Consider the following 10,352-nt stretch of genomic DNA (forward strand, 5'->3'; position numbering starts at 1 on the left):
TAAATTTTTAATCGTGAGTAGAGTTTGTAGTAAATTTTTAATCGAAAAATCCGTATCGAAAATATGATTAATAAAATATTAAGTATGAGTAGAGTTTGTAAGTAAAGTGAATAATAATAAGTACTAAAAAACAAAAGTCATAGCTAAGAGAAAGAATGCAAACTGATTTATAGCGGTTTAGTCTTCTCAACCTACGTCCATTCCCAATTTCTCTTTCAATTTTTTTAATTTTAATTTTTAAAATTAATTTCATACTATTATGTCCTAATTTCCTATACCAAAGTCATACATCACCATTTAAAACTGAAAAATAAGTTATATTATAAAAATTATTAAGATTAATAATATAAATATTATTACCATTTAGAATTATTCTTACTTGGTATTTCTATGATGCAAGTATAAGATTCAAATTTAATATTATATCTCTTTTCACAAAGTTAACTTATACTTATTAAGTTGTGTTTCAAGTCATCTACTAAAAGTATATATTTAATCAAGAGATTTAATTTATTACCAATATTTTTCAATACCAATAATTTTTTATTATTATTATCTTTGAAGCTAACATATCTCCTGTCTCGGTTAATAAGCTTTGAGAAGTTTGTTAAATCTCCGGTCATGTGCCTTGAGCATCGATTATCAAAATACCATCTTTTGCTCCTCGTTTTTGTTTGGAGATATATATGCAAGAAAAAATGATTTGCTTTAGGTACCCATTTAATTTTGGGTTTCTTATTTAACTTTATTTATTGCCTTTTAGCTTTAAATCACTTATTCTTTTAAGAACCTAAATTAATATTAAATGATTATATTTCTTAAGAGAGCATATATATATAAACATAGTGATCAAACTTTCAATAAAAGTTACATTTAACTTTAGTATTTATATGACTATGTAATACAGGTCATTTTACAAACTTAGTTGGCTTTTGATGAGTGTTACTACTCAAAAAACCTAACGCCTTCTTTTTTTGATACATAATCTTATTTAGCAAGAATCATATTAAGTGATTTATTTTTAATTTTAAATATTTATAATATTTGTCATAGTAATATGTTTTCCTTTTTTAGTAATTTTATTACATCATTACTATCAATAGACTCCTTTAAGCAATGTTTTGGTTTTTTATTCATGGTAAGTAAGTCATTCTTTATCTTTTCCAAAGCATATAATTCTAGTGATTTTTAAACTAACTCATTTTTAAGTTGAAGATTAGATGATTCTAAATATTCATATTTAGTTCAAGAAGTACAAGATGTTGACATATAGTTATCATACTTATTTTTTAATGCAACAAATTTATTAGTAAGTGCGACATAATCCCTTTTTATCACACTATATTTTTTACCAATCTTTTTAAGTTCATTATATAAATCATGAAATGCTTCAAGTAATTCATCATGCAATAAAAAAGTTTTAGAAGAGTCAAATACATCATCGTTGAAAGCTATTAAGGCATAATTTGTTACTTCTTCATTGATTTGCTCTTCTACTTTTGATTTATTTGATTTATCTGATATTGCTTCGAGTGTTTTTTTTTTAGTTGATGACTTCTTTTTTAATTATGAACTCTCATTTTCTTAAGTATCCCAACTTTTTACACTCATAACATATAAATATATCTTTCTTGGACTTGACTTTTATTCTTACCTTTTCATTTTGTAAGATTTGTCTTGTTTTTCCTCATGAACTTTTTTAATCTTTTTATAAGCTGTGTCATATCATCATCATTATCACTTAAGATTTTACTCGAGTAATCTTTTTTAGATTTGATAATAATATTTTTTTTCTTTGAAAAGTATTTATTTTCTTTATCATGTACTTTGTATATTATTTCATAAGTTATTAAAGATCTTATGAGTTCTTCGAGAGGAAGGTTGTCCAAGTATTTAGCTTTTTGGATTACCGTTACATTTGAAACTCAACTTTTTGGAAAAGACATTCAAATTTGACTCACTAATTCAATATTAGTATAGTTTTTATCAAGAGCTTTTTACTTAATTGATGTAAAATGGGTGTACATATCACTAATAGATTCACTTAGCTTCATCTTAAATAATTCATAACTATAAACTAGAAGATTAATTTTGAATTATTTGACTCTACTTGTTCCTTTGTAAATGACTTCAAGTATATATCATGTATCATGTATTATTACAAGTAGAAACTCGATTAAACTTGTTTTTATCTAAAGCATAAAATAAAGTATTCATAGCTTTAGCATTTAAAGAAAATATTATCTTTTTAAAATTATTTCCTTCATCTATCCATTTAAAAGATTTTTAAAAGCCAAACTCGATAATATTTTATAAATCAAAATTTATAAAAAGTAAGAAAATCCTTATTCATGTTTATCATAAGTGTAATTTGTCCCATTGAATATGGGTGTACATGTGATAAAATATTCCTTTTGATTATTTGAAAATATTATTTATTTTCTCTTGGGTGTTAATCTAAATGAGAGAACCTTGCTTTGATATCAATTGTTAGGATCTTATTGATACTAAGGAGAGAGGAGGGGTGAATTAGTGGTATAGCAAATTTTAATCATATTTATATCAAAAATATGATTAACCAAATATTGAGTGCGAGTATAGTCAATAATAAGTAAGTAATCACAAACTAAAGTCATAAGCAAGAGAAGAAATGTAAACCGATTTATAATGGTTCAGTCTACTCGACCTACATTCACTCCTGATTCTTCTTCCCTTGAGGCTACTAAAAATTTTGATTTGATTGGTTATGCTAATGCTAACTTTGTAGAATATAGAATAGATAGAAAAAAACACCTTTGAAACTTGTTAGTTCTTAAGTCATGTACTTGTTTCTTAATCTTTCAAAAAGTAAAACTCTATTGTACTATCTATAATTGAAGTTGAATATGTCGCAGCAGGTGTATGTTGTGCATAGGTAATTTGGATAAAGAGTACTTTAGAAGATTATGAACTTTGTTTGAAAAACATCCCTATAAAATATGATAATACTAGTATAATTTATTTGATAAAGAATCATATTTAATACTATAGGATTAAGCACATTGGCATTAGACATCATCTTATTAGGGATCATATTAGCAATCATGATATATTTTTTGATTTTACTAACACAAAACGTTAATTAGTAAATATTTTTATTAAACCACTAAGTGAGAAACAATTCGATTTTATTAAAAGAGAATTAGGCATGTTGAATATTTCAAATACATGATTAAAGGCCATTTGCTATTTGTTCTCCTATGACACTTTCTTTTTGCTAATGACTAGGGGGAGATTTATCCAAATGAATCATGATCTTTTGCTTGACTTCTCTTTGTTCATAACTTCGAGATTTATTTTGTAACTCTTTTACAATCATGACTTATATGTTGGAAAATCTGGGAGCAACATCACATGCACAATGAAAAATAGAAAATAAAAGCATAGATTTTCTATTGAAAATGTTTCATCATCATGCGAAGATTGGTGCATAAAAATCGTAAAACTAAAAACTACATGTATATGAAAGATGTGTTACCTAGGGAGATTGTATATTCCTGAAATCCTATAGATATATAGGAGAGGATGAGGGAGGTCAACTATCGTCCTCTATAGCAGTGATTCACATGATAGGAGCTGCAAAGATGCTCCTCAAATTATTATACAATCCTCCTTTCCACGCGCACCTCGCGATCAAGAAAGGGTCAGCCCTTCTTACTATTCACACACCCCAAATAAGGACTATCGGTTGAGGAGGAGGGGGAGAGAGGAGTATAGGAGATGGCAGCCAAAAATGGTCTAGCCTATGACCCTTTAGTTCTCTCTTGTTTATGGAGGCCCTTGTCAACTTAACCCTAATGGATCCTGCCCTATTGGGTACTGAATCTCCATCTAACTATCAAAACCTATTGGATTAGTGGATCTCTACCCAATAATCTCTCATAGGCTCTTATTAGATCTCATCCAATAGATCTAATAATTCAAGAGCTTATTAGAGATCCAAACCTCTCATTAGAGACTCCAACGAATATCTCATATCCAAACCTCTATTCCTTGTAACACCTACCATATGTGTGTAACCCTCTAGGCCTAATATCGAGCTGGCTATGAGTCATATCTATCAGAACTCATTTTGGCTTAGTGAATTATTATCTCCATAATGATTCACTTGACTCATCGACTATGGATGTATTATGCCACTACGTCGTAATCTTTAAACGATACAAGGGAATACAATCTATTAGACTTGTCTATCCTTAATCACTATATATCTAGAGTCACATATCCATCTAATATCCTAGAGACTGTATACCGGGTATAGTGCTATTAGGCCCATATAGAATCTGCTCGAGTCTCGCTCTAATCGGATTCTTTCGGAGAATTCTTTCTCTCTCAATCCGAATGATCCTAGCTAGGGATTTGCTTGAGCAAGAATACATAAAATATTCCTCTCATGACATCGAGAGCAGATGATTATCTATCGACACTCAATAGCCCTCGTAAGATTGTTTGTCACTCTCGATGACTAGTTGTGCTAGATCTGAAACTTCCAAGCCTATAAGTCTTGTATCAAAGAGTGGAGTACTCATACAACACATCCTTGATGTCTTAAGTCTAAGGACCATATACACTACTAGGATGACGGAATCGCTGTCTGAAAATAATGTATTATCAACTATCTAGCATTTCGTGAGCAGATTGATTAGTAAACTCATTATCTAATGAGCACATACATTGTAGCCCTAGTGTCCCCACACAAGCAACTATGAGACCAGCCACCTCCATCATATGGATGGGTATACAACATACCGGTCTATCCAGTTATCTCGATGTCTTTTTTGAGTAACATATTATTAGGATTATTTAAGGTATATATTTAAAGACGAATCGGTCTCATTATTATGATTTCATCATGATCTGATTCTCATTGCACAGATTCATGAATATCATAATATATACAACATGTAATATAAAATAAAAAAAATATCAAATAAATAATAAGCAAAAAGAGTACGTCATATTACATATGTCATAACTTATGTGATTGGCTTACAAGGCACCTATGACTAGTATTATATATTTTATTCTTTTTGTTGATAACAAAATGGGAAGAAAAAGTAACTTATATTTTTTATTGATGATAATGGGAAGAAATAGTGATTCATGCCTAGCTTATATATTGAATAAGGAGACTTATGATAATTTTATAACTTCTTATTAGTAGTGACTCATGCCTAACTTTTATTAATTATTTTTTAAAATTTAAAATTTGATTGAATATTTGGGCTTACAATGATAATATCAATAAGATCAAATTTATCTCAACTTGAATTCAAGAATACCATTAAAAAAGTATTATTTTAAATTTAATTTCATCATATTTTAAAGATAACATATAGATAAGGGGAGCCTTATTAAGACTTCATCTTCAATTAATTTCTTGGTGTCAATAACTTGTTTATCTTCGATGACATAATATTAAGATAAAGGGAATAAAGTAGTACCATGATACCATGGTATTACTCCATTCTTTTTACTAATAACAAAGGGAGAGAAGTAGTAACTCGTACTTTTTGTTATTGACGAATAGTGAGAAATAGTGACAAATGCATGAATAAGGAGAATTATGATGTCTTGCTTATAATTTTTTTTGTTATTATATAACCCATATTTGATTTACATTATTATTAATAATGGTTAACATTTGAAACTTGATTGAATATTATTTTTTGAGCTTAAATGATTGAATAATAATATCAAAAATATTATTTTTTTAAACTTAAATTTAGTAAAGCATATAAAACGATATATGATCATTTGAGTTCAAGCTTATCATAATATTTTAAAATAACATATAAATAGGGGAGTCTTGTTAAAACCCCATAATAATTAGTTACCATAATAAAAAAGAAAATTATTGAATTTCAGATTTTGATAATAAAATCAATTAATTGATTCATTAAACTAATATATTTTTAAGATAAGTGACGCATAAAATACTTCGATCATGTATTTGGCTTACCAAAGGGTCAACTATCAAGTAGGAGAGTCAGACATTGTATTGAGAAATTATCATGTCAAAAATTAAAAATCAAGCTGAAGGATTGTCAACGTGTCAAAGATCGAAAGGATTAGATATTGCACTAAAAGATTATATTACTAGGATCAAGAGCGGCACTAAGAGGGGGAGTGAATTAGTGCAGTGGAAAAATTATTGGTTTCAAAAGTCTTCGTTTCGATTAAACCCAGTTTCGACGAAATCGTTTCATAAAGATATTAACTTGAAAGCGTAAGGGAGCGTAGAGAAAGCAATAAGATGGTAAAGCAGTTTACAATAAAGGTAAATTGCTCAAGACAAAATGTAAATTAGAATTTAGAGTGATTCGATTGTTGTGACCTACATCCACTTTGGATTCTTCCTCCGTCGAGGTCACCGACGTCCACTAATGGCCTTCCTTTAATAGGCGAAGACCAACCACTATTTATAGCTCTTTCTCCTTTTAATGAGTTTAGGAGATAACTTTACAAGCCTCACTCCTCTTTCTTAGATGGTTATAAAGCTAAGAGAGGGAGGGGAGGACTCTTCTCACTTTTACAATACTTTAACATCCCAAGAATTCAAGATTATGTTAACACTTTCATGCCCTTTCATGTAGAAAAGGGTGGGGTATTTATATGCCCAATGGCTTCAGAATTGGAGCCAAAAAGTGTCACATCCCCGAATTTCGGAGTATTAGCTGTACCATCACCATTATTGAGCGGTATCATTGCCTAACACTTGACACTGGGTGGTACTACCACTCAATCTGGGTAGTATGACCACTTGACAGAGCTCGGAGACCGACTCTAGTGGTACCATTGCCTAATAGGGGTGGTACCACCGCTAGCATCATTAACTACCGATGGTACTATCGCCCAGTGGGAGACTATGTCACCAAGCGGTGCCACCGTCACCATGATTTCAAGTACTGAATGGGTTGTTCAATCCGTCTCAATTCAGCCCTGTTAAGGGCCCAATTAACTCCTAACTAAGTTAGTGGGATTATCTCCCAATGTTAATGTAACATCCCCCATTTTTAAAAATTTAGTAAAAAGTTTGTTTGTAAAAATAAGGATTATTTAATAATTATTTTATATTAAATAATATTATATTAAAAGTTTATGGCTATGGACCTAAGAGTAAATATTAGAAGTTTGATATAATTTATGAAAGATTCATATTTAAGTTAAAAAAAAAAAATAGTGGACATGTGTCACTAGCTAACCTAATGGTGCCACTTATGTTTACTCTAAAGATGACACCAAGCCCCTTTCATGCATGCATGACACCTTGCAACTTTTGCATTAGCCAAAACCCAAAGAAAAAAAAAAGAATTAGATGAAAGGCTAAAGAAAACAAATCTAAAGAGTTGCAGCCAACGTGAGTTTGAGAAGAGAAGGGAAGAAGAAGAAGAAGAAGAGCTTCAGGTTTTTCATCAATTTTTTAACATTTGGGATTCAAATAATTTAATAGCAAGTATTCTAACCCCATCCCATAGTAACCTTAATCTCTGTTTCTATTTTTATTTTGCAAAATTTGAGAGATTTCAACTGAGAACCAAACCTTCTTTTGTTTTGATACAAAGCCATGAATCTATAATTTTTCGGTAATCTGACCTCTATATAATATTTCGGTCATAACATTTTGTAATAAACTCTGATTTAGACAAGGCCTATTTCATTTGAAAGTAGACAAAAAAATCTTTATTTTGATACTAAGATCGAATGATTTGGAGTTTAAATGCCTACTAAGACTTCTATTTAAATTAACCCTATAGATTCTACAAAATGGGGACTGAAATTTCTGACCTCTTGTTACTTAACTACTTATAACTTTCTACTGTGAACTCATATTCCTACAAAGTATGATTTATTCGAAGTTAGACTCAAAATTCTTTCTGCATATACCTAATTTGAAAATTTTGGAGTATAATTGCTAACTGAAACATCTGCTTTCATCGACCCTATGGATTCAGTAAAACAGAGCTAATATTTTCAGACCTTTTGCTACGAAATTATCTGTAACTCCCTGTTATAAATTCCAATTCTTATAAAGCTTGATTTACCTAAAACTAGATTGACAAAGATTTCTAATGACACCTATTTTGCATAAATTGGAGTATAATTGGTTATCCAAATAGATTATACAATATTTCTATCAAATTCTGCCAGAATCAAGCTTTGGTCGATTTCGGCTTTCCTTGTTTCTTCTCTTTGGAAATCGATTTCGGCAAAAACTCTTACTTCAGTTAAGCTTTACATTATTATCTTAAATTTCTATATACTTTTGTCCTTTATTTATTTGTATATCTGCAGCTATCATCTAAAGATCATGTTTATATCGTAATGATTCGGCACATGCATCCCATTGTTTCGCATTTGCTTTCGATATGTGCCTCTTCCAGTTTCATTTATTTGGACATTAAATTCATCTAACTTTTTTATTTCAATTGAGCTATATGTGATTTCTTGAAATCCTTGTATGCTCTTGTTTTTGTTTCCTTTCAAATTTGAATACATTTGTGAAAGATTATGTTTGTATCGTATTGACTCGAAAGGCATATGTATATTTCGTTGTTCCGCATGTGCTTCCAATATATGCTAATTTCATTATTCATACTATCCCTTTGTACTCTGGTGTTTGTGGGATAAATGTGAACCTTTGCCAGAAATAGTAAAGGGAGTTATGCTTAGAGTCCGCGATGCTCTACCGGCCCCCTATGACTTCACTCAGACGTGGGTAGATGGAGCTCCCAAATGTGGGAGACTTATGTTTGGTGGTCATTCAGTAATGGATGAACCATATTATGTTATGATTCCACTTCACCTTCTATGTGTTTGATATTTTATCCAAAGTTTTGGTTATGTTTCTATGCATGCTTTGATAAGAATGAAATGAATGCATCGTCATATGACATTTGAGCTTCTATTTATGTTTTATTCTTTGATATGTTTCCGAAATATTATAAGTCTTTGTTATACCTTAAAATTACCATATGCCATGGATATGCTCCTTATGTCAATGATATGCTCCAATTATCCTTACTCGATTATATGAACAAAACATGCTTCGAACGAAATGACATCGTAATTCTGCATTCAAATAACACATGCTTCTATTTTATCTTGTATCTCTGCTTTGTATTTTTGATACATTATTTGTTTGAAAAAACTGTTCTCTTTGCTATGGATATGTTAGTCGCTTGCTGAGCTTTATATGCTCACCCCGTTGATATATAAATTTTTCAGGATAGCTTGTCGCTCGTTAAAATATATAGTTTGGGTTGAAGCAATGGGAAGCTAGAAGATTTTGGGGCAAATCTTTCGTACTTGATATGTTGATGTTGTATAAGTTCCTTTTGTGTGTATCAATGACAAATCTAGATTGATGTATCCTGTAAATATTTGAAATGTACCTCTCATGTTATGATTTTGGGAATGTTAAGTTAAAATTATGTAATGAATGATATAAACATGTGATACATGTTGGTTTTGTAATTGTATAGATTCTCACAACTATGGATTTATGATGTGGTTATGGTTTAGTTAAGTTGTCTTTGATTTTAAGAATCATCTAGTGAAATGATATATGATTATAAACTGCACAGGTTTTGTGAATTGTGGATTGTAGAGGTGAATGACTTGAATGTTTTTCTTAGTGACCTCAAATGTGTGATTGGATCCTGGATTGTTTGTTGAATTATAATATTATCAATTTTGAGTTAGGTTTATACCTCCTGAATGAAAATTAAATTCAGGGGAGGGCGTGATAGTTAACTTAATTTATAGACTAACTACAATAATTAAGATATTTGATAAAGCATTCTTGTTTCAGTACATCAATTGCTCTTCCGGCGATCTTCTGGCGAACTTCCGATGATCTCCCAACAATGTTCCGGTGGACTCCCGACAAACTCCTGAACTTTACACGAACTTCTTGGCAAGTTCCAACGAGCTTCTTTGGCAAGCTCCTGGACTTCTCGGTCAATTCCGATAGAACTTCCGACGAACCTTCGGACTTCCGATGAACTCTCAAACTCCCGACGAAATCCTGATCTTAACTTCGGCACAACACTTGCTTTATGTCTTACTACTATCGTAATTAATCCTGAACACTTTTCTCAACATATAGATTAGATCAAATAATTTATAATTGATTTCATCATCAAAATCCAAGATTCAACATAGATGTCATGGGAAAATCAATATACCGGTGGAATGAGCGATATGCCAAAGGAAATGGTAATATACCAAAGGTTCAGATGAAGTACCTTTTCCTCCAGCATATCACTCATTCCATCAACATATCGACTTTTTCATGAAATCCAATCTTC

Source organism: Musa acuminata, chromosome BXJ1-1 (genome assembly GCF_036884655.1).
Source record: "Musa acuminata AAA Group cultivar baxijiao chromosome BXJ1-1, Cavendish_Baxijiao_AAA, whole genome shotgun sequence".
Classification (NCBI taxonomy): domain Eukaryota; kingdom Viridiplantae; phylum Streptophyta; class Magnoliopsida; order Zingiberales; family Musaceae; genus Musa; species Musa acuminata.